Source organism: Mycteria americana, chromosome 9, assembly GCF_035582795.1.
Source record: "Mycteria americana isolate JAX WOST 10 ecotype Jacksonville Zoo and Gardens chromosome 9, USCA_MyAme_1.0, whole genome shotgun sequence".
Classification (NCBI taxonomy): Eukaryota; Metazoa; Chordata; class Aves; order Ciconiiformes; family Ciconiidae; genus Mycteria; species Mycteria americana.
This window is the reverse complement of record NC_134373.1, coordinates 39,992,722-40,017,345: the sequence shown is the minus strand read 5'-3', so window position 1 is coordinate 40,017,345 and position 24,624 is coordinate 39,992,722. Positions and strand designations below refer to the sequence as shown.

The following is a 24,624-nucleotide window of genomic DNA, read 5'->3' as shown; positions in this document are numbered from 1 at the left end:
CTTACGCAGGAAATGATAAGAGACGTTACTGCACGCGATGTGAGCTGGGAAGAAGCATCGTTTGCCTGAGGTCATACAGATACTTGAAGTCAGATGCAGAATTAGAACGCAGGTGTTTTCTGACCAGAAGATGATACTTCTGAGGTGCTTCAGCAAGATGGGTGTTGATATCCCCACGCTGTTGGTTTTTTACTGCTGCAGTTCTTAGTCTTTATCACTTATCATTTATTCTTTTATTAGTAGTAGAAACTGAGACTCATGCTTGTATGTGAATACAGTTCAGATCCTTGCTGAAAATCACATGGTTGTTTCTAAAAATTGGGCTCAGAAGGTTCCTATGTTAAGTCATTAATTAATATCGTGGGGGGAGGGAGTGGCATTTGTTTAGTGTTGGTGCTAAAAGTTTCTGTAAAGCATTGTCAGGTGAACACAAAGCAAAATTTACATTGTTTGGGGAAAAATACCAATGTTGCCATCTTTACTACGAGCATGTCAGTCGCTCTTTATTGCTTTTTAAATTTGATTTCATTGTAGTGTGCCGAGCTTTTCAATAAACATAGTGGTTTCATTTATATAACACTAGAATTATTGTTAATGCACAGTTTCATACTGCGAATTACGTATGTAATATTGTGTCCAGTGGGATCCTGTATCACAAAATTTGCATAGTTATAGTGCTAGTGACATCGTATCTCATACAAAGAACCTAGGAACCTGATACAATATCAGTAAAACTGTCTCATAGGTATGATTCAAACAGTTTTATTAGCAACATATGGGGTATGAAGGAGCCACAGAGGGTAGTTTTGAGTGTAAGGGTGCTGGCCTATCTTTTTCAGCCTGTAATTATATCAGTCCTCTTCTATGGCATTATTTGTTGCTGCTCTGGGATTGCTGAAAAATAACTACTAATATGGTGACACAAAGGATCAGAATAAATTATAATTGTTGACTTTACAAGAAATTCATTGGCAAAAAGGCTTACTATCCTAAGCTCGGATGTCATTTCTTGTTCAGCTTCAGAGCTAAGCCATGTACACGAAATAATATCTTTTTGAAAGTCTTCGGGTTTTCTGGTAACCTTATCCTGTTGTATGGGATGCTTTTGTGATCTGACAGATACGAGGAAGAAACTTCTTTTGGCTGCATTTTAGTTTTTAATCTTAAAGTAGGAGAATGCATTTTGTTTACTTTATACTTGGATATTGAACTCTTGTTCCCCAAATGGAACACATAATTAGTCATCTGCAAATAAAGAGTTCATCATTTAAACGTTTTGACATTAAAACCTAGCAAAAATATAGCTAGAAGATGGTAGTAGTGCTCTGTTTAGTTGTGCTTTTTAAAATCATGATATATTAAAAAAATAATTTCTATATGCTGTAAAAAAAAATGATAAAAGTTTGGAGGCTTAATGTTTCTGCATTCTACTAATTGGTTACTGAAAAGCCATAGTGTATACATAGCTATTAGAGAAAAGTACTATAGGACTACTTGCCTGATAACTTTTTAAAATGCTTGTGTTTTTAAAAACACTGGGCTGAGCAGTGTCTCTTTGCAGAACAGCTTGCGTAGGGATGAGGACAGTTACATAGACTTTACTCAAAATTACTTCTGAATTCTTTTAGTCTGGATTGAGGGTCAGCACGGAAAAACTAGAGTCTGCGGGGTGAAGATTAGCAGGACGTCTGTGAGGATGGGTGGTCTGGGCAGATGTGCCCCTGCAGTGCTGGGGCTCTGTGCTGCTTCACTGATAGGGAAGCGTCTTTTCATCCATTTTTCTCCACGCCATTTCCATTGTTTCAGTGTAGATCTATACTACACTTGTAGAAATTTGATCTGGAAGGGATCCTGGGAATTGTTCATCTCTTCAGGTAAGATGAAACTTGTAAGAACCATTCCTGACTTAAATATACATTAAAAAAAAAATTAGTAAGTTTCTGTGAACTTTGTAGGGAATGTAATTTGGAATTTAGTTGCTAAACTTCTTTCTTAGGGTTCAAGCTCTCAATCAAAAGTGGCACTTCAGTTGAAGATATATTAAAATTCTAGTATTTGCGTGCCACGCCTCCCAGAGCTCATTGTTACCTGCTAAGATTTTCAAGTGTATACTCTGCAAGCTATCAGTGAAAATACTGAAGCATACTAGAGACCGAGCACAGATTCCTGCCTGGTTCCAGTGTTCTGCCATTCTCGTAGCAAACTACTGGTACTTACTCCCACAGTGCAGTTTTGCATCCTGTGATGTTGCTACATCTTAGCGGTATAACCTAGTTCCTATTTCCTCTTTTTTATTTTCTAAAATGTTGTGTGAAAAAACCTCACTGAAGTTAAGATGCATTTCTTATCAAGGGGGAAAATTAAGATTAGTTTGATGTGACACCCCCCCCTCCCCCCCCCCCCCCCGACAAATCTTGACTGGCCAGTTCTCCAGGTCTGTACAAATAGATTGTTTAATAGCTTGTTTTGGTAACCTGTTGGTATGATAGTAAGGATTACTTGTCTGTAATTCTCATTTCTCCATTTTCTTCTCTTTCGGAGTAAGTTTTGTTTGTGCTAGCACTTCATGTCTTTGGGAGCTTTTCTGACTTCCATGAGCTTTCGAAGATAATTGCAGGTGATTCAGGAGCTATTTCAACTAGTTTCCTTAGTATTCAATAGTAAAAGACCTCAGACTTTGCCGGTTTGAATTTATGTTTTGAAAAATATCCTCTTACCCTATTTCTACCTTATCTCTTCGAAAGCTTGGATTGGAAACTCTCTGACAAATTCATTGCTGTTGAGACTTAAGTTCTTCTGTGAAGACTGAAGTAAAGTATTAAACCTTGTCATTTTGAGAAATAAGTAGAAACATGTAATCTAACTTGCAATCGAGAAGTGGACAGATATCAACTTTTAGGTGCATAAACATCACAATCTTCTGATCTCTATATCTAATGCAGCTAGTCCTCTGGCTCCAAGGCAACCATCTGCAGGGTGAAATGGTCATTTTCAGTGTGTCTCCTAAGAAGTCAGCTTTTTCTCTTAGACATCATTAAGCATAAAATTGTACTGTTTTAATGTATTTTTTGCCTTTTTAATGTAATTTTGCTTTTTACACACTTTATTATAGTGTTTTCTCCTTTCCCATATCACTTTTTGTTTGGAGTAGAATGTTCACACCCACTTTGCTAAAGATGGTAAAGGAGTGATTGCTGAAATTAACTATTAATAAAAAAAATTTATATAAACAGATCTGGACATCACATCATAGGGATTTGAGAACTTGTCTCAGGAGCCTCTAGAACCACTCATGTTAATTGTTGCCTATCTTGTAAATGCGTTTATTTCAAAGTACTGGAAGACTTCCAAAAAGTTTCCGTATTTAAAAGGGCAAAAAGGATGTTGCAGTGGATTTAGCCCAGGACAAAATAAAGTAAAGGTTAACTTGGACTTCTGTCAGTGAAGGCTTAAAAGCTAAAAAAAAAACCAAACCAAACAAAACAAACAAAACCCCACAAAAGTATAATTAATGCCGGTCACTATGGTTTCGTGATAGAAGGCTTTGTGAGACAAAGCTGATGTATTTTTTTTTTTAATAGGATTGTCTGTCTGGCCTATATTGCTATATTAAACTAATTTCTTTTAAAGCATTAAATCATTGCAACACAATATTTTGATATAAAAACTTGGATTATATATAGCTGAGACACAGAAAAGATTAAAAATGTCCTGTTGCTTAAAGTGTAACTTTTAATGGGATGAGAAAGACCTACACCTAGTGGGTCTCCAATGTGTTCGTGGCCCAGTTACACTTAATGAGCAGTTTTGTTGGTGATTTAATTTTTGCTGCTTTGTTTTTCAGATGATGCAAAGAATACTGGAGAAACATATCCACAGTTAGTCATGTAGTTCAGTCATCAAAATACAGTAAAACTGTAGCTGGTACAGAAAACTTAGGTTGGGAAACCCCATTTTGAGAATACGGGCATGATACAAGGAGAGGCAGGGAGAGCTGGGACAGTTTAGCCTCAAGATGAGTAGGCTCAGGGGCTCAAACTGAAATACAGGAAATTCCGTTTAAACACAGGAAGAAGTTTTTCACTGTGAGTGGTCAAACATTGGAACAAGTTGCCCAGAGAAGCTGTGGAGTCTCTGTCTATGGTGATACTCAGAACTTGATGTGGTCCTGAGGAACCTGCTGTGGTTGACCCTGGTTTGAGCAGAGGGTTTGGACTAGTCAGTCTCTGGAGGTCCCCTCCAACCTCGTCCATCCCGTGATTCTGTGGCTTGGGGAGGGCTTGGAGGTGTGATTATCTGTGGTGACTATAATGCCATGGCAAAAGGGCTAGTCTTTGCATATACAAAAGAGACCATGAAGTAGACAAACACGTAAAATGTTGACCTTAACTTACACAGCACTGCAAGACTGCCATTAGTATATTGTCTTGAATTCTGGTGGGGTGGGGTGCTTTCCTGACATGCTTGGAATGATAATGGTGGCCATCTACAGTAGAGAGGACCTTTAATGGCAGGTCAGGTTGATAGGGTCTTGGGGGAGAGGAGGCAAGGCTCACCTGGCTCCTCCACTATAGGATTTGATTAAGTGTAAAGTAAGTGAACCTGCCTACTCTTGATGATCAATGGGCATAGGTGATTGTGGACTCTCCTGTCTCTTGCCTTTAGTGCAAGTGTAGTCTTTTTTTTCAGGCATTACTGGACTAAGGAAAGTATTTGGGATAAATATTTGGGTGATGTAGTGTTGGGTAGTATTTTGATGAAGTGTTTTAGCCTAAAACAGTTGGGAAGTTAGACCAGATGAGCTCATATCCTTTTTTCTTTTCTCCCCCAACTCTATTCAGATTTAAGAATGCTATTACAGTTGGGAAAATTGCACTTTATCATCTGTCCGTTGGACTGAAGCAGCTAGAACGGATGGGAAAAAGTGCTGCTCACCACCGTAGACAAGGTTCCCAGACTGCTTTGTTGAAGACATCTAAAGCGGCACAGCCTGGTATTTTACTGCTCCCAGTTTTGGATGCAGGTAATAATACTTCTGATAAATATGGTGTGTTTCTTAGGTGAAAAAGGGAAAGTGTGTAGTTCTCTATATGACAGGCAGAAAACACAAGACATAGGAGTTAAGTGGCTTACGGCCAATAGTTCAATGTAGAGTCGGGGTCCTGGGCTGCCTGCTCGTGCAGTATGTTGTCTCCTTGTGGGTCACTGTGTCCATGCAGAGTACCATCAATTCCAGAGCAAATTGATTAGTTTGGCTTCATCCTACACTTTGTGAGATGATTCTCCTAATTGTTTGTGAAGGTGCTACCTTTCAGAAGATCATTAATGGATCAAATTAAACAACTTTTCTTATCTCTCCGTGTGATGCTTGTTCGAGCAGATGGCAGGGACTACAATAAGGACTTCAGTGTGTGTAACCTGGGGATTACCTTTCTTCATCTGTCTTGGTTGTGTGGTGGCACTAAATGGCCCCATAAAGAAAAGGAGACTTGCCTTTTGTACCCAGCTTGATGGGTACAGAGTTCTTGGTGTTTAGTAGATGTCTACTAACGATTTTTACTGTGCTTGCCCCTAAAACGATGATGGAGTTCACACTATGCTTCCAGTGTATGGTGAGTCTGACAAGGTTACAGATTTGGGGAATCAGAGGAATTTTTCCTTCAAGGCAAGATTAGCAACATGCTTGCTGACTTCTCTTTTTCTCCTTTTTAATCAAAACCTGAATTCACATGTTTGCAACAGAGGTGGGAAATGTTAAGATCATGAATGAGGTATGTCTGTTAACGATTGTGCTGTACTTGTAATTCAGGTAGACTGGTTTCATATGGCTGTACATGAGTGACAGACCTGAGAGTCGGGTGGGCCCTGCAGTGAAATAGTAAGAGACGACCAAAAATGTTTGGCCATTCAGATATGTATTCCCTACTTACTACCCAACCTCCTCCACCAAACAATCAAAATATGTGGAATTGCACTTTTCAAACTAGTGGTAGTCAACGGTGAATTGAGACTGTATTTTATACTTCTGGTGGGGAAAATTAGTTCCTCACGCTGAGAATTAATAAATTTGGTTGTATCTTCAAGTGTAAAAGACATTTATTGTCTTCAAGTGCAAAAGAAACAAACCGAAAATCTGATCACTTTTTTGGTGAATTTTGCATGTAGTGGACATATCAGTCAGTATTTTAAGGGAGGATCCCCCACTCCCCAATGTCTCTAACACAGTGAAACCAGCTGGGATTGCTTCTCTTCAGGGAAGGCTTCGTGCTTCTCTGCACGTAAAACTGCTCTAAGCCTGGTCCGTTTAAGGAAACAAGCCAGTGTGACACACTGTATGTCAGTGCCCTTCCTTCTTCTTTCCACTTGCTTTTCCAATAACTTCGGAACTCATCAGGCAACTTGTACTAAATTTGACAAAAGAGTGACAAGCTTAAAGGTTTTAAGTTCCTATGTGTTAAATTAAAATACGTGGTCAAGTAATGAAAAGACAACATTATGGGCTGCAACGAGGGAAGGGCTGCAGTGTAAGCTCTTAGGAGACAGCAGAGAATTCAAGTATTTCTTAGATTGTGTTGCTTATATTGACACATATTTCTTCTAGTGTCCTAATTGATTTGTATATTCGGCTCTGAGGCATCAGCACTGTGCTAGCACTGTACTTGTATGTCGTAGTAGCATTATCTGGAGGTCTCCATAGATTGGAGATTGCTCGAACTTTTACAGTCCGGTTATTCTGATGAAGTTTTTATTGGCTTGTTTGATGCTTGTGATACTCTTTTTCTCCCTCATCTTGCCATGTCCTATGTCTTTACAGTAGTTATTTTTGTTCTTAGCATCTAGGTTTTTCAGGGAATTTTTATTTTTAAATTCTAGAAGGTGTCTTGTTAAAAAGCTCTTTTTCAGCTGCTTTTTATTGTAAAGATGTGGCCTTTTCCCTGTCATTCTTCACTCAATCTCTTTAATAATAATAATAATAATAATAATAATAAAAAAGGAATATTATAAAACTATCAGGTGAGTAGTCAGGAGTCTTTAGGGAGTAAATAAATTGTATAAGAATAACTTTTTTTTGTATTTTAAAATTTCGTGGGGTGCAATCAGTTAATGGTATGTCATTCTCAATGTAAGGTAGGAAGGACTTGCCTAATTTGGTTGTTTTCCATGGCAGCTAGTGAGATAGCAAAGCCAAATAAGAAGTTTTTGACAAAGTAGTGTTTTGGAAAGCCTAGTTCTTGAGTTGTGCGTTTAAGTATTGCCAAAGAGTGGAAACGCTGAAGAAAAGCTTTCATGTACTACAGTATCTGCAATTTGTAGGTGGTATTACTGTCCACGATGGTTGGAGAAGGTATTATGCCCATAGCTTGGGCATGTAGGTACATCTCTTCCAGGAAGATGATATACATGAGATTGAGGAAAGGGGTCAAAGATATAAATTGTAACTTACTACAGGAAATAATAGACTTTCGGTTATTCACATGAAATGAAATGCCAAGCAGCATATATGTTTAAGTTATGAATTCATTTATGATTAATGTTTTAATTATTTGTCTGTGTCCTAAATTCTGCCATGTTTCAAATTTAATTAAATTTGAGATACAGGAGTAAACAACAAACTCCAGGCCCTTCCCTTCTTCCACAAATCGCTAACCACCACCACGATGCTTTCTCAGTGGGGCGTTTTGCCAGAGGTTAAAGACCTGTAATGCCTCTGAGGCTGCTTCTTGCCCAGCCGAGCAGGGCCCACAGTAGCCTTGCGAGTTGGGCAGAGATGAAAGTCACATAAACTTAAAGTAGTGTTGTCTTCTGGTATGTATCAGCAGGTGGAAGAGGACAGGTAGCACAGCCCCTGCTCAGAGCTGGGAAGAAACAGCCTCACGTAGGAGGAACAGCTCTCTTGCCTCCGATGCAATCCCCGAGTGAGTGAGCTTGATGGGATGGGGGGAAAAAAAGAAATGCTAGTTCACACAGGTATTACACATTGTGTGTTTTTTACCATAAACTGTAAAAATTGTGTATCTCATGAAGACAGAACTATGATTGACATTATACAGGATAAGATTTTCAAAAGCTTTTAAGAGTCTTTACTGAACTGCCATTTTCAGAAACAATTTAGACATTTAGGTACCCAAGTCTCATTGTAACTTCATGACATTTTCACTTCTCCTTTTGAAAAGATGGCTCCAAGTTACTTCGGTATTTTTTCTAAAATACTTTCATCATGCGTAACTTCATATGATGTAGAGCATAGGGGAGGGACACGCACTGAAATACGACTAGCACGTGCAGAGCAATAGCAAGTCCAAGGGCAGATGGGTGTTTATTGGGGTGAGTGGAGATTAGATGGAGACCACCAGTGCCACCCTCCCAGGTAACCAACTTCCAGTTTCTCACTTATTTGCGTCAGGCGTATACTGGGTAGGTAAGCACAACCTGTCCATCTGTAACTCGTTTCAAGCTTCAGTATGCAGTTAAGTGGCTCCATAAACATTAGTGATTTCCACATGTAGGCTTTGATATGTAAGTGTCGTCGTTAAGTGTAAAAGAATTTAGGGTGCGTCTCAGCTGTTGGCTCCTTTGCTGCACTGTGGTGCTAGTAAAAATGCAAGACAGCATGCAGGTTGCAGAATTAGAAGGGTGACAGTTATGTTCTTGGCTATGCAGGTCTAGAAGGATGAGTGCCTCCAAGGACTGTCCTCTCCCGTGGACTTCTCTCAACTACCTCTCTCCTACACAGTTTGCAAGCACAGGGGCAAGCCCTTCCCACTGCACTTTCTGAGCCTTCAGCTTGTCTGGAAAAGTGGTGGGATGAAACTGGAGTGCTGATGACCAGCTGGGTTGCGGGGTGCATCTGTGCACTGTATCGGATGCATTTTTACTGTTTGAAGGTAATTCCTTTTGACTTCATACATTTTTCTTGTGTGGTCAATTGTCCTTTTCACAAAGGACATGCAACTATGTTTTAAACGGAATCCGTTTCATTTTTAACAAGGCCACTTTTCACAAGTAAAAGCCTAATGGAAGCCTAGCTGATGAAGTAAGATTTTTTTGAAATTATTAGAGGCTTAAAAATGATAAAGCTTAATTTAAAAGCAGGAAAAATTCCAAAGTCTTCCTTTGTTCTTTTAGGCCATTATTGCTAGAAGCTTGTCTTTTTTTGCTGAATTATGAAAATGTGGTGCTTTAAAATGTGAGGAATATGTCTTAGTGCAAAGCAAAACGATATCCTGCGTTCAGATGGTAGCAGCAATGAGTACAGACAGTTTTGAATCATGTGGTTACTGCCGTGAAGGTACTTCAGAGACTGAAACTAGAACCCCTTCTAGCACTTCCATCTGCATACCTGTAATTCACATCATCTTTAAAAAGGACTTTACCACACGCTTGCAAAGCGCGGATCGAAAGCGTGCATATCAAATGTCATGCTGCACTTTGGTCTGGAAGTGGCTGAGGTGTGGGGGAAGATTGCTGTATTTTTTCAGAGGGGTGTAGCATGGGCTTTTCCCATGCAGAAGAAAAGGCAAGTGTAGAACTTGAATTGGTGCATTGTATGTACTCATATATGTTTATACCTAGGCTGATGTGTTCTTTTTCTGTTTTTTTTTTTTTTTTTTCTGACAACTTGAATTTGAATATTATCTACTGGAAATTTCACAGGATTCTGGTAAACAGTTAATAATTATTTTTAGGTGATTTCCAGTATGTAAGCTCATTAACTCACTGTTTCAGCATACTTTGTAACGGTATTCTATCTTTTTTTTTTTTAAAATGACACGAACCAGGGGTAGCTATTCAGATGTTTGCTAGGAAACAACAGCTGCATAGGTGCTGGGTAGAACCTGCAGGTGTGCTGCCAGTTCATCTGAGCCAACATGCTTGGTAGGACCCTGGTGTAGCCGGAATAGCTTTTGCAGAAGTAAATCTTAAAATACCAATTTTCTGTCTTGTTACTTCTTAGTTTTTGATGTTGTTTGTTTGTGGTGGTGGTGTTTTTAATTTTTCATGAATAATATGTTCATATCGCAGGGCGATTCTAAGCATGTCTTAGAGGTGTATAGGGGCACAGTTACAAACAACTTTAAAAAATCTCACTTAGGATGGGCTCAAAGTATTCCAAATATGGACTTTTTTATATCTCTCTCTCTATATATATATATATCCCTTCACTTAAGGGTTATTTCACTTTTACTGGCCTAGAGACCCTGTAACAGATAGGGGTGCAGATCTGTAGGAAGCAATATTCTCACTGAGATCAGGGTGAGGCTTGTTTTGCTCTTTTGTTCATGAAGCAGCAGCTGAAAATGAAAGCCTACAACTTAGCAACAGTGGCATGCTTTCTTACAGCAAATATCCAGATTTTAACGAGGTCAAAGGATTTACTAGGTAGCTTTCCAGGTTCCATGTACTTATCCGGATCACTGAATAACCCATCAATATAATTTATTTGAGTGATGACAGTGAAAAACTGAAGTAGTGTCATTTTTGAGGGTGGACATATATGGCCTGTGCAGAACTCTTGATCCTGGCTAACCTGGGGCATAAAAGTTTTGAAATAAAACCTGGATTTGTAGTGTGATAGCTTTGAAGCATTGAATGAGCTTGCTAGGCCAACTGGTTCATCTCAGCTTAGAATGGAAACTAAAACCCCTTCCTGCACCTGGGAGGGAAGCCTAAAGAGGAAATAATGACTTAAAATATGCTTTTATCTTCTGTACTGAAAGAAGATAAAGGTTTTTTTTAAACTTTTTATGCAGAAAAGCTGCATTTTGTGTCATGTTATAATTTTTTTGGCGATTATAGTCTTAATGCATAAGTAACTGTAGAGTTCTAGAAGCATTTGACAAAAGCTAATTGTGTGTTCTCTGGTCAGCAAAAAGGTACTGGTTGGTGTTGCCTATTTTTATTCTGTAAGGCTATTAGCAGCTAAAAGAGTTATGTATTTCTGTATCTTTTGTGAAACTGTAATGAAAATGAAGTTACCATTGTGAAGCTTACAGTTTTGACAGTAAGAATGGCCCTTCGATCTCTGAAGGCTGCTGGATTCTCCATACAAGTTGAAACCATAAACGTTTTATGGCACAAGATGAATTGCTGGGATCCAAACATAAATTTTAGAAAGAAAAAGAAAAAAAAATGAGTGAATGCCTGCATCCTTGAATTTTTTGAATTGCTGCAGGAAAAAAGAGCCATATGGTATTCTGGTAACTTCTAATGCATTGGAAGAATATAGACTACAGGTGACTTGGACCAAATCCTGCAGACATCCTGTGTACAGGAATATGACCTAATTTTAGTAAAATAGGATTTATGTTCAGCTTGCATTGTCCAGACTGCTGAAGAATTTTACGTAAACTACCAGATTAAGTATTTCTATGTATTTGGTCATTCTGGAGGGAGAGCGGAGTCCAAGACCATGGGCCCAAACCACAATCTTTACTTTTCTTTTTTGAATGGAAGAGCACGGAGGGAGAAGAGCATTTTCGTATTCCTTCTTTAAAAATGAAAACAAAGGAGACTGACATCCTTTTACTTTTTCAGTCAAGTGTCACTCATCCTAAAGTTGTAATAATCAATTCAGAATGGCTACTTACACTTCTTTACAAAATCGGATGAAAGAGCCTTGCAGATAAGTTAAATACCACAAAAAAAAAAAGCTCATACCTTCATAATTTTAAACTGAATTAGTTGTTTCTTTGAATTGCTTGTTTTTAGTCATGTTGCCATAGGTATCAAAGCAGCTAGCTATTATCGTTTCTTTGTAAGGATTTCTGCTTTTTTATATTCACATTTCAGCAAATCAAAGGATAGGTCTTCAGACACAAAACGGAAGGTGTGTTGTTTTAAAGATATGCTAAACATACCTATACCGAGTCGGTCTAGGTATTCTGGGTACCAGCAGCAGTGCAGATGCAGTGACACCGGATTTGCATATGGCAGCAACGTAATTACATACTGTGTATTCTTGGAAAATGTTTATCTTGGTTGCTAAAGCTTCCTTCTGACTTTGGTGTTTTATCTCTGCTAGCTAGATTAAGCTAGCTCAGATGCTGCTACTCACTACACTTACAACTTTCTCGTGGTGTTTGAAAGGACCCTACGCATTAGCTGCCAGCAAGTTCTAATGATACGTGCTACTTTTATTGATTTATGTTCAACTCTGCTTCACTTTAAATGGAGACATCCGTTTTGGGTTCTTCGTGAGAGGCTACATTATTAGATCTTTGATACCTTGGAAGAAATCCGAAGCCCTAGACATTTTAGGGCTTCAGGTCCTAAAATGTCCCCCCGGTCCTAATCGTTGGGGTTTCTGCAATGGCTGTAAACAGCTATGCATCTCCATGTAAGTAGTGTAGCAATGATTATCAGTCCGTGAATTAAGAGGGTATTTTGTTTCTAGACTTCATGTTACATCATGGAACAAATAGAAAAATTTCACTAAGAGATCAAAGATAACCACATACAAAAGCCTTATTGCGCCACAGACTGAGAAACAGTGTTTTGGTGTAGTCTTGTGCGTAACTTCATAGATGTGACTGACAATGAGTTAAATGGGAGCCACTCATCTGCCTAATATTGCCGTCATTCACAAAGATTTCCCCATCACGAAGATGGAACCATCCTGTTTATCTTCCTAGAAGCACATATAGTGAAGTCATGGAGAAACAACTTAAACGAGTGGGGCCCCCAACTCACTCATGCATGCAGTGCTGTTGGAACCTGTACAGCTTCTTGTACCAAAAAAAAGGGTATTTTGGGGATGAGTAGTAGTATTTTTACACTTGCATCTTTTAGTAATGTTTTTTATTTAGTGTCATTTCGCTAAATAAAGGTTTAGTTTAGTCCTAACTTGAAAGACTGGCTTTAAAGCTGCATGCAGGGACTGATTTTCTTTTGAAGAGTAGAATCTATTTACAGAATCTCACTACTGTTTTTAAGTAACTTCTTTGCAATGTTTTCTTTCAACTTCCAAAATTCATTAGCTGTAAACCATGTGTAAAATGTCTTCAGTCTTTGAATTGCTGTTTTATTTAGCAGCCTTGCATATCTGTGAATCTAAATTAAAAAAAAAAGTCATTTAGTGAGGAAATAGTTAATAACAAAACATTACGAATAGTGTTTGAAGAGGCTGTTAGTTTTGCTCAGGAAGCTTTCATTTTCTAGAATTTGTGCTGCCTCATTATTTGTAATATTGAAACTACTCCTTACCGATCATACCAATCACTTACATGAAGAAATGAAAGTAATGTTTACAGTTCTGGGTGGAAAATACTGAGTTAGGCTTAATGGGCCAAATTCTGCTTTGAAGTAAAATGGTAAGAACCCGAAGTATTGCACGGAGTGATCATTTTAACAGGGTTGCAAACAGGATTCTTAATGTCTTTTTGGAATGACTAAATTTAGTGAAAAGATGCAGCGAAAGCATTTTTGTGAAAGTCAGGACTGAGATTCTCCAAAGTTGATAGCTAATGCACCTCAAAACTTGATGTCAGCTAGTCAAAAATCGGGATGAAAGAATTTGGAGGCGACTGCGGAGTTCTCTCCCTAGTCATGTTGTAGGGGCAATTTTTGCTGTCTTTTTTCAAGGTTGGTTGACTTTTGGTTATCACTAAACTTCTTTTTCTCTATCATAGTTGGGTAATTGACCTTAAGTGTCTTCTAGTTTGAGTAATTAATTATACTTTATCTACTTTAAAATTCACTCTAAAATACAGTCTCTGAATAACAGGCTAATGGTAACGTTTATTTCTAGTCGCGTATTTTGCTGGCTGTAGCCGTGACAGCAAGTTTTTGCAGGTTTTAGTTGTCGTTTTTCTAAAGGTTTTGGAACCTCTCGGTGTTCAACGTTTAGGGGTGAAGGAGCCTTAAGTTATTTTTGGCTCAGACTCTCAGCCCAGGTTAGCTCTTCTTGAGGCTGTTCCATCAATATAAAGTTCCCTTTAAATTGACTTCTGGCATCTAGGGATTTTTCAGCTATAGAAAAATAACACAATGCTGTATAGCAGCGGTGAGAACAAGTTGGCACAAGGAGATGCAATCGAGGTATGTTATGCTTCAGCCACAGGATGGGTTCTTGGGGAGCATAATTTAGAGAAGCCATTGGCTCCCTTAAATGATCATGTAGCACTTTTTCCCTTTTCCATGTAGGTTTGACTGTTGGCAGAAGTAATCTGGAGGCAGTACTTAATTTCATGTTTTTAGTCATACATCAGAGAAAAAGTATTTATCATCAAAGAGCCAATAGAAATATTTACTACTATATTTTTAACTACAGTGTACTCTATGCACTGTCGTATTAAGAATTTTTTTAGGGAAAATACTGGGCAGCTCTGTGTCCTCCAATGTTCCCCCACCCTGCCCCAACAGATCTGCTTTTTTTAATGACATCAATGCAAAAAGACATAGCTGATAAACTGTAAGTTAATTTTGTTTTTTAAATTGGTTATTAATGTAGAAGTTCTGATAATATTGCAAAATCAAGTAGTTTCCGTAAAAAGATAGACTTGCACATTTTTTTTGTTTGTTTTATAAAGCATCAATATTTTTGTCAAAAAACTGTCTCTATGCTAAATAACAAGTTGGTTTGTCTCTCAGTGAACAATATGAAATTACTATTTGCCAGTCCAATACAGTTTTGTAACTACTTCTTTCCTAGCAACATCTTTTGGAAGTTGCAGTGCGTTCTCTTTGAATATAAAGCAGTTTGGTAACACTAGAAATGCTTTAGAGTATATCAGCAAGTTGTTATATTGAAAGACTTCAAGAGGCAATACATTAGGCAAAAAGCAGTGGCGATACCTGTAGAGCACACCATACGTGCCCTTAAGCAACAGATAATAATTAGTTGCTTGTATTCCCACGCAAACTATCCCAAGTGTTGATGTTTATGAATTGCAAAGATCAGTGCGATACCAACTCAAGCTCCAAGCTGCTGGAGTTGTTTATGACCACGCAATTTTTAACGTACCTATAAGATGTTTTGATGAGGGCATTTAGTCCAAAGGGATTTGCACACCATAATCATACCTCCAGTGCTTTAAACACAAAAGTAAGGATAGTTCTTCAAAGTATTTTAAGTGCTAACTTCCACTTCAGTATTACTAATAAACAGTAAGAACATCTCTGAAAATACCTTTGTATTTTGTTGGCCGAATGAGATTCAGTTGTTTCTGTCATGCTTATGGTCATTAAAAGTCATGAAGTATCTGCTGTTAGGTAGCCTGCAGAGTGAGAAGTTACTCACAGCTCGTGGGTACCTGCTTTGCTAATTAGTTTGTACTCATTCAGATCATGCAATTTGCACTTCAGTCAAAAGAAAATATTTGACTAGAATTGACTTTCTTCGGCAGTCTGGTACAGCGGGCGCCGGTGCTGTGTTTTGTAAAACTGCAGTCTAAGAACTGTGTGATTTAAATAATAATTTAAATAAATTTAAATAATATTGCAAGTTTACACACGATAGATGTATTTTTGGTTAATTTGTACCATGTATGTGTTGGAGCACATTCGTGTAGACTCCTGACAGTTGAACCATTTTGTTATTGCAGAAGTCTTGGTGTTTCACTGCATGTGCCTGTACTTATGGCAAAACCGGTAAAAAATATGGCAAAAAACCCCCAGTAGAAAAGGGGTCTGTGCAGAAGTCCTCCATGCCGAAGGCTCGCTGACTGGCGGGGCTGTGGTGAGCTGGAGGGTGACCTTGTATTAGCTGAATTTGGGGGGAAGGGAGTAAAACTTTGTTTTCTTTTTTGACTGGAAGATGTTAACCTGAAATCTTACTATGGAAGCCCCTTCAGTTATCAGGTTTGATTTGTGCTTAGCAAAAACCGCCAAATTTCCACTTGGGGGTGGCAGGAAACACTTAATACAATTCCTTTAGTTCATTTCAGTGAATTAAAAGAAGATCTTAGGAAAAAATGAGATCATGTGAGTCTATATTACCTGAACCATATAATTTAAATCTGAGCTATCTCCACTGATTTATAAGAGTGGGAGGAGTTTGTTAGTCACTGCGGAAGGCAAAATGTCAAAATGACTAATTATGCTGTTACAGGGCTGAGGAGATAAGGTTAATTCCTGAGCAGCAGAACAGGTCTTTAAGAACTGTGGTAAGACTATCCCCAATATAAATATAGCTAATACTATTTCGCTATAATTACATTAGTTGTCATGGCACTGTTTAGGAGATTACATCGCGCCGTTGCTTGCATGGGACAGTGCCAATGGCTTCGTATAGGTAGGAGACGTAAAGCTGCGTCGTGTTTTGAACATGGAAATTCATTGTGTGTTATACCTGGTTTTCTGTGACTGTAGTCAAGATAATAAGAATATACAATATTCTACTTGTGCCCAGTCCTGAGAAAGCGCTCTGGAGGAATATCTTCATAAAGAAATGACTTGTTAGTCTCCCCTACTAGCTTATGTTCTGCTGTGTAGCAGATAAGGATTTTTTTAGATTGTAGGAGATGCTGTATCATCCGTTGATAGCCTCCGTCACAGTTTTTCAGTAGATCTCCTCCCCTAGTAGTTTTTGAAAAGCTTTAATTGTGATCCATTAGTGCAAAAAGTGTTAATTTCACCTTAAATATTTCTCAGAGGAGCATGTGGGCAGGAGCTTTCTTGCTGGACTTTCCTCTGCTACTTACCCCTCTGCTACTTACCTGTGTCTGGTTCTTTAGATAAAAGTTACCCTTGTGCTCTAAACAAATGTGCAGAATTCACATCTTAATTTCTGGGGGCTTCATTCCTTGTTTTCAAATACAACTACTTATTTTCTGAACACTTAAACGCAGCCAGGACAACAGACTGATTTAATTCTGTCAAATGCAGTCCTGATGTAACACCTTGTATGTCTTAAAAGAAAAAGAGAGAGAGAAAGATTTATTGATATATCACTTAATGTAGGTGCTGCTGGAAATCCCATAGTTTGCTAGTTTTGTTAAAACTGAAGCATTTCTGTTGGCAGAAATACGTCTGTTTACAGCAAAGGTAATACAGGAAATTATGTGAAATATTCCAACAAAATAATTTTCTTACTAATATTATTTAATTTCGTTAAATTGGTGTTGTATAATCGCATTAACCTTTAAGCAGAAATAAAGAAAATCTACATATGCTGTGGTTTACATACGCAAAATATAAATTGCATGAACATAGCTGATGCATTGAATAGTGTGAACAGCAGTCGTGCTTGTCACAGTTCTGCAAGAAAATGGTATTTCACAATTGTGAAACGTGAAGAAAGGCGCTTGGTGTAGAGTCCCACCCAAACCCAATAAACAAGGATTTTTTTTCTTCTGCAAGAGGTGAGCAGTTGCTGCACAGTGTTACTACTTCTGTGATAGTTGATTCATCCCTTTGCTATGCAAATTTGAAGTATACAAGGATTCAGTACTTTATTAAGAAATATGCCTGCAGGCTGTATTGGTAGGCTTTAGGGAGATATCTGGTTTGGTGTGAAATAAATAGTTGTTAAAAGATCACATGAATTTATGTCTTAGAAGATGAAAAGTGATGCTGTGAGCGTTCTGAGAGCACCCTCCCATACCCAGCACATGAGCTTGCCACTTGGTTTTGGTTTTTCAAAGAAACCTCGCCAGCCTCACGGAAAGTCACAGAGCTGCAGGCCAGGGTGGGGAAGAGGAGAGCAGCAATGTGTCACCTTAAAAATGCAAGAACTAGGACTTGAATTTCAGACACCCCCCAGTCCCATCCTCTGGGGTTTGACCCTTGGAGTAACTGCTCGCTGGTCCTGGTTGAGGGAGTAGTTGCTTTTGCTTAAACTTCTGTCTTCAGACCATTTGAGTGCTTAGCTTTTAATGAATGGATTTAAATACCATAATTCAGGTTTATGTGCAAGTCATAGGCAACCGAGTTTGCATATTTTGAGTGAAACGGGAGGGAAAAAACCGCTCTGAAAGTATTTGAGTGAAAGACTGCTTTGGTACTTGCAGTTGGTGTTGAAGATTTGTCTTGCTAAAGAAAACAAAATGTTTACTAAAAGCTATTTGCTGCCTAATGTGGGACACATTTTAATATACAATTACAAAATATAATACCAGTTTAATAAAATTTAGGTTGTAAAATAGCTATTAGGCTAAGCCCAGCCCCTTTTTATTCTGTTACTGTCAAAAATATTAATCAACTCCTCACTTCAGTTTGAAATTCGCTCTTGGTGCAGTTTTATGATCCTTTCTTTCTCTCATCCAGCAGCATCATTCTTTCTGCGGTGGTTTCTTTTCTGCTGCAGAGGAACAACATGTTTTGGAAACATTTATTCCTTTTCTATGAATAACTTCGTCTTCATTTATGTAACAGTGGTGAAGACTTTTATGCCTTAATGATCTAAACTAAATAAATGAACTTGCTCATTACCTCTCAGTAGAGACACTTTAGACGACGACTACTTCTGACTTTAAAGTGTGAATCAGCCCAGAAGTTTAAATGCCTGAACTTGTGTTTCTTGTGTGCACTCAGGTAATATCCGCTGAAATTAGTAATCCTGATGCTTGTCTACATGAGAAAGTTGTAATACTGATTTAAATAGAGCTGATTGAAATAAATTGCAGCTCTCTAGGTGAGGCGGCAGCAGCTTTCCTCGTGTGCCTCCTTGTCTCTCCTTTTCATACCTCCCCCTCATCTCAAATTTGTCATTTTTAATTCTGTCCTGTTGTTTTCACTGAGCGGGATTAGTAAAGGTAAATCTTAGCTTTCGTAGCATTAACATTAGCTTCTATCTGTCATATTTGTCTCCTAGCTAAACTAAATACTGGCTTTTTTTTTTTTTTTTTTTTTTTTTACCCTGTTACACTTTGTTTGAAACAACTAGTCTACCTAAACTTGGTACGGGGTTTCCAGTGAGGAAAAATCATTAATAGATGTATATTTTCAAAAGTTTGATTTTTATGCTGTTTGTCTTTCCGGATTGTGGCTGCACACCCATCCAAACCGTGCGGAGGTACGGGCGAGGACCCGTGTCTGGTGCTGGTGGTGTGGCTTTGGAGGAGGTACGGCTGCAACCCACACCATCGCTTCTCAGGTAGCCTGAACGATGGCCTGGCGCGGCTGCCGGCGAACTGCCAGAATAATGGCAATTAGGCATGGAAACCATTAAAACCACTTAGTCAAAGTGCTTTGATGATACCAGTGTCGGAAGAAACAATACGCTTCGTAAGGTGTTAGCAGCAGATTAAAAAAAAATAAAAGTACACTACCCACCAGGTGTACGTGGTGTAGCTTCAAGGAGAATCGAGGGTGTGGGCACGTGAAGCATGATATGTGCCTGGGGCAGGTATGTGCCTGACTTTGATTTGATGTGCCATTTTCCCCACAAATTTGTAACAATTTTTTTTTTTCTTCGCATTTCATCTAGAAGCAGACAAATGAAGAAGAAAATCAAATATTTTGTGGGAAGCACATGGGGGAGTCCTCCTAGGCCTGTTTTCATTATGTTTCAAAGCCCTTTGGACAGACTTCTGAAAAGCAGGATGTCTGGCAGGCTCTGGGGTGGGGAAGAGCGAGGTGCTTGGCTGCTCTTTCTGGGCGCAAAGACAGCCTCCTTTGATCAGACGGAGAATTATATTATCTAATTCTTCTAGAAAAGTTCTTAAAAGTCATAAGCTGGTCAGATACACTCCTCAACAGCTTTTTTAAAAAAAAAAAAAAAGAAAAAAAAAAAGGAAAAATAATTTTATTGAAATGAAAACACATCACCAAACAACAAGTAAACTTACCCGTGTATCCTGGCCAGTCATGATCTGCTTTACTGCATTTTTCTGTTACTAAAAAAAGCAGTATTTTTATTATTTGTAAGAGAGAAAGAGCAGAAAATGGTATCTTACGTTGCCTGTCTGCATCATGGACTATACATGTGTGAAAGCTGATGCTTTCTGTCGTTGCTTTTCTTTAGTTACAGATTTTTCTTTAGCACTTACATACTCAATTCGTATGCCTGCCTTCCAATTTTACCTGTTCTGACAAAAAGTACACAGACAATTCCTGAAATAGAAGTTAACAGGAAATTTGGGGGTCTTTTTTGTTACTGAATTTGATAAAATTGTTGTACTTCATTTGTATATTCTAGTTTTCTTAGGTAACGATTTCCTCCTGTATATAAGTAATGCTATTAGCAGCGACAGTGCTTTGAACTGTCATTTCATACCGCTTGAAGTTAATTACTAGAAAACTGGGGTTTTCTTTTTTATATTAACCACTTTCATATAAAGTCTCTTTCTTTACTGAGGATGTCACTGTGAGGTAGGAATAACTACAGTAAACTGAAGAACAGAGCAATTGAGCCTTTGATCATGCGAAAATGTAAGCATGTGTTGAACTTTACACTTGAGCATTCCCACTGGCTGTACAGGGCTTACGCAGCTGTATTTCAAGGGTCCGTGGCTTGATAGAGATTTGAGAAGTCCTTAGCAAGCTCGACAATAAAACCCAGATATCCTATCAAGCCAGGGTGCTTTAAGTCTTTGCTCAGACTGCTTAGTAGGCACAGAATGAGGGAGCTAATATATTTTTAGCTTTTAAATTCAAAGAAACCTTTCAATTAAAGGAATTCTTGACAATTTTAAATGCTCTGTTCTTGCAGTGTTTGCACTGAATGATCAGGAATGGTGTGACTTTGATTTTTCTTTCGGTCTGGAGAAAAAGCTTTCCCATTTACTTTATATTGTTGCAGTTTAAGGCATCAAATGGTATAGTTTATATTTACTGTTCTCAGTAGTTTCTCTGAAATGATAAGAAAAACAGGCCTCTTATCCTGTAGTACTGTGAGTAGAACAACAAACTTATCAGCATTCATATAGCAGGAGGTTGCTTTCAAAATAATTGCGGAGGATGGTCTGATTTTTGTGATTTAATAACTCGCTACCTGCAAAGTCAAATCTATATGCAAAGATAGATTGGTATGAGTTTTTTTTTTCCTGCTATTGGAGGCAATGAAACACAAAACTTGAAATAGATGTGTTTTTTTGTTTGTTTGTTTGTTTGTTTGTTTTTTTTTTTTAAATGAAAGAGAAAAGAAGGGTCACAACTCAAGAAGGGAGAACTCTATAGTGTGAAAGAACATGGGATCATAGGATAATTCAGGTTGGCAGGGATCTTTGGAGGCCATCTAGTCCAGCCTCTTGCTCAAGGCAGGGTTGGCCATGAGCCTATGATACCTATATCCAACAGAGTATGTAATTATGGAATACTTGAGTATTACATGATCTTTTTTTGTAGTGTCTGCTTTTAATCTAGTGCAACTTTCTAGTTTACATTGAGGGATATGACTCACAAGGCTGTCATTTATATTCCTTTACGTTATAAAATGTACTCTGCAAAACACTTCAGCTGATTTTTCTCAAGATTTGGATTCTGTGCAATCAGAAGTCAGGCCAGTACCTCCAAGTGTAGCAAGTATCTTCTTGGCTATGTTCTGGGATTATATATAAAATACGTAAGTATTTATATTTTTCCTTAGCGCCAACAATGCCTTCATTGTAGGCATTTTTTTTTTTCTGCGAAGATTTAATAAGTTTAATAGTTACCATGGAATACTTACAAGTGTATCATTTCTGCAAAGAATTGAAAGAGGTTTTTTTTTCTATTGGCATTTGAAAAGCAGAAAAAAGTGACTACTACAACAGAATTTTATTAATGAATGATTTACACTGGTTCCAGCTGTGACCATGTGATTAGTCCTTCACTAAGCAACAATGGGTATTTTCTTTCTGCTTTTATTTGATTTCCAAGAATGTGTCATCTGTTACATAAACTGCTGCCAGTATACCCCGTGTAAACTGGTATTTTTTATTTCCCTGAAGCACAAGATGAATACCCACCCATATCCTTCTGGAAATATTGTTTTAAATGAATTGGGAATTTTATTGACTATATCTGATTCAGCATGCCAAAATCATAAAACTTAAAATATTTATTAAACGCACTAGACTGTAGGATGCCTTTTCCTTGGTAGTGCAAAAGATAGATTATTTTCACTTTTATATTTCTATCTTAATATTTTATTACAGCAATACAATGTGTTATAGAGGTGGACAAGCCTGCAGATTGAAATGTGGATAGTCCAGATTGTTCCTTTCCCTCGACCATATGGTGTAGTTCTAAAAGCCTTTTGTATGCTGTCTGTTCAGTTAATTGTAAACTCGGTCTTTAACGTACCTTAAAAAATGAGATATATGTGAACTAAAAGTCAGCATATCCTCTGGTAAGTAAAGTTCGCTAAAATATATCTAAATTCACAGTCCTGGTCTCTGGGTAGATTCTTTTTTTTTTTTCCTGGGTGAATTTGAAAGTCTTTCACCGTTTCTTGGTAACAAATGTGAGTATGTGCGTGTGGAGGGACAGGTTTTTCCATTTCCTTCTTGGGAAGGGGGGGGGGAGATTTGCGTATATAATGAACATTTCATAATATTTTTGCTTGGCAGGCAGCTCTGCCAGTGGGTGATGTGCAGGAACATCGAAGATTTCTGACAGATGGATGGTAGGACTGCTAATACACCTACACACGTTTCAGCGTCTGATGTTCCCGGTGTTTCTGTGATGCCCCAGAAGCTTGTGCTCACACTTTGGTCTGATGTTGCCCGGTGCTGGGCTTTAGAAGAGCAGACCCAAGTCTCGCTCTGGATTTTCATATGCTGCAGAGAGGGTAGTTTATTATAGTCCTCACAAAGCGAAGCATTTATTACGGAGGCAAACTTTGTTTTGTGTGTAATACGGAGTTAAAAATTAATGGTTAGAGAGTTTCAGAAGCAAATTTTATTTTCTGTTGTCTCACCATAAGAAGCTATTTGGGAAAAGTGACTGTTTTCAATGAAGATAGGGTTGATACCTCTAAAGAGGAAAAAAGAAAAGAGTGGGAGTCTCTCACTGAAACCGCTCTTCTGTGGGTCCCAACCTGTTTTTCAGCATTGGAGAGTGTTTGCTCATTAGTGGCAGTTTCAGTGGTAGGCAAGGCTCACATCATTCGTGGCTTTGGAGATAAAAATTCACTAAAATGAAAAAAACAAAAGAAAGGCCAAAAGAAAATCAAGCAAGAAGTAAATGACAGTAGTGGAGAGACTAATGTGCTGTGAGAGGCCTCTCATAATGAAACTTATTGATCTGTAGTGCATATCTGAAGTTTTCAAAGGATTTCAGATATTTCTTCTATCACCAGCTGAATGCAAAGGAATGGGTAACCTTGGGGGATATTAGAAAGGAAAAAAATGCAACTTTTTTTTTTGCCTGCAGAGATGAAATAAAGTGACTCTTGACCTTTGTTAAGCATGCAGAAATGGAGAGAGCTTCAGCAAGAGTCTTCTCAAAATAGAAACAAGTAGTAACCAATAGCCAATAGCGCATCGGTTTCTTCCCATTAGATAGTATGCTCATTGTGAAATAGTGTAAAAGTCATGAATTTAAATGGTATGATGGTAACTAAGGAGCAAAAAGCTGCTGGAGAACCTAATTTTTCCTACGCTGGCTTTTTGTACTCCTAAGCATATGTGATAAAATATTTTGCTTAGTAGGGTCTTCTGAAACTTCACCTTTGTGAAATGATGAAAAAGGAATGGAGTTGGTTTGTGTGCTGCAGAAGCGGATACGGATCCTGCTCAGCTGAAGTATAATCGGGGGGATGCTGTATACACTGGCCAGTGTATATAGTGAAACGAGTGGCATCCTACTTCCGTTCCATACTTTTTTTTGGCTGTAGCATGAAATCAGTGGGTGCAAGAAAGTATTTGTGGGCAGAACTTTTGCCTCTTGCAGTCCAAGTAGTTCAGAAGCTTTGAAATGCAAGAAACGACACGTAATGCTTGAAGAATCCAGCTGTAATTTTGAGAGCTGAAAGAGAAAACAGTCACTGAACATTTGTTGCAGCTTCCATATGATGAGAGCAGTTCTCAAAGCCTGCGAGTTGCCACTTGCAGAGAGTACGTGAATAATGCATCTACCTATTTTTACTGTACACTGGCAAATGTAGGCTTACTTCATTAGAGTAGACAGTACAAACAAGATGTGCTAACTTGTATGGTTTTAAAAAAAAGACCTAATTTAACTTTTCATGCTGATTCCGAAATAAGAGAAATAAAAAAGTCATAGAAAATCATGTATCTTCAACAAAAATGTAACAATCTTTTTGTCAAAAAAAAAAAAAATCTTTATTAATCTACTTGTGTTTTAGTAGCTGTTTCTTTAACTTGAGCTGTTTCTTTAACTTGAGTGGTGTGCGTGTCCATTCAGAAACAGTTATTAACAATGTCAGCTTAGTTTGTAAAACAGCGGAGTTGGAGACTGCCACTTTTATGGACTACACATTTGTTAGATTTGTGAAAATACACAATTATTTGGCTGATTTTGAGGATTGCAGCTTTTTCAACAAGTCTTTTCACAAAGAAAAGACTTAGCATTTTTAAAAACGAGGCTGGACTCTCATGTTTCTTGGACTAATTGAAAGCATCGTTGAAGTAGTTTTACTTGTATGGGACAGCCTGGACCGAAGTGGTACAGAGAGCTTCCTAGAGATGCGGAAGACGTATTTGGTGTCTCAACTTGTAGTGCTTATGGAAGAGGACCTGGACAGAAGGTGGGAGTAGGAGTGTAGAATACCAAAGGTTGAAATAGTTAGGCTTAGAGGAG

The 24,624-nt window shown here is 38.2% G+C and overlaps 1 protein-coding gene across 6 annotated transcripts in view; it reads left to right on the top strand.

Moving 5' to 3' along the window:
* The window catches only part of QTMAN (queuosine-tRNA mannosyltransferase), a 201,614-nt gene that overhangs the window by 22,347 nt on the left and 154,643 nt on the right, over window positions 1–24,624 (top strand). For all 6 annotated transcript variants that reach the window (XR_012777020.1, XR_012777021.1, XM_075511432.1 and 3 more), the window contains one exon: window positions 4,842–5,023. The gene's annotated coding sequence lies outside the window, so the exon portion shown is untranslated. The remainder of the gene's footprint in view (window positions 1–4,841; window positions 5,024–24,624) is intronic.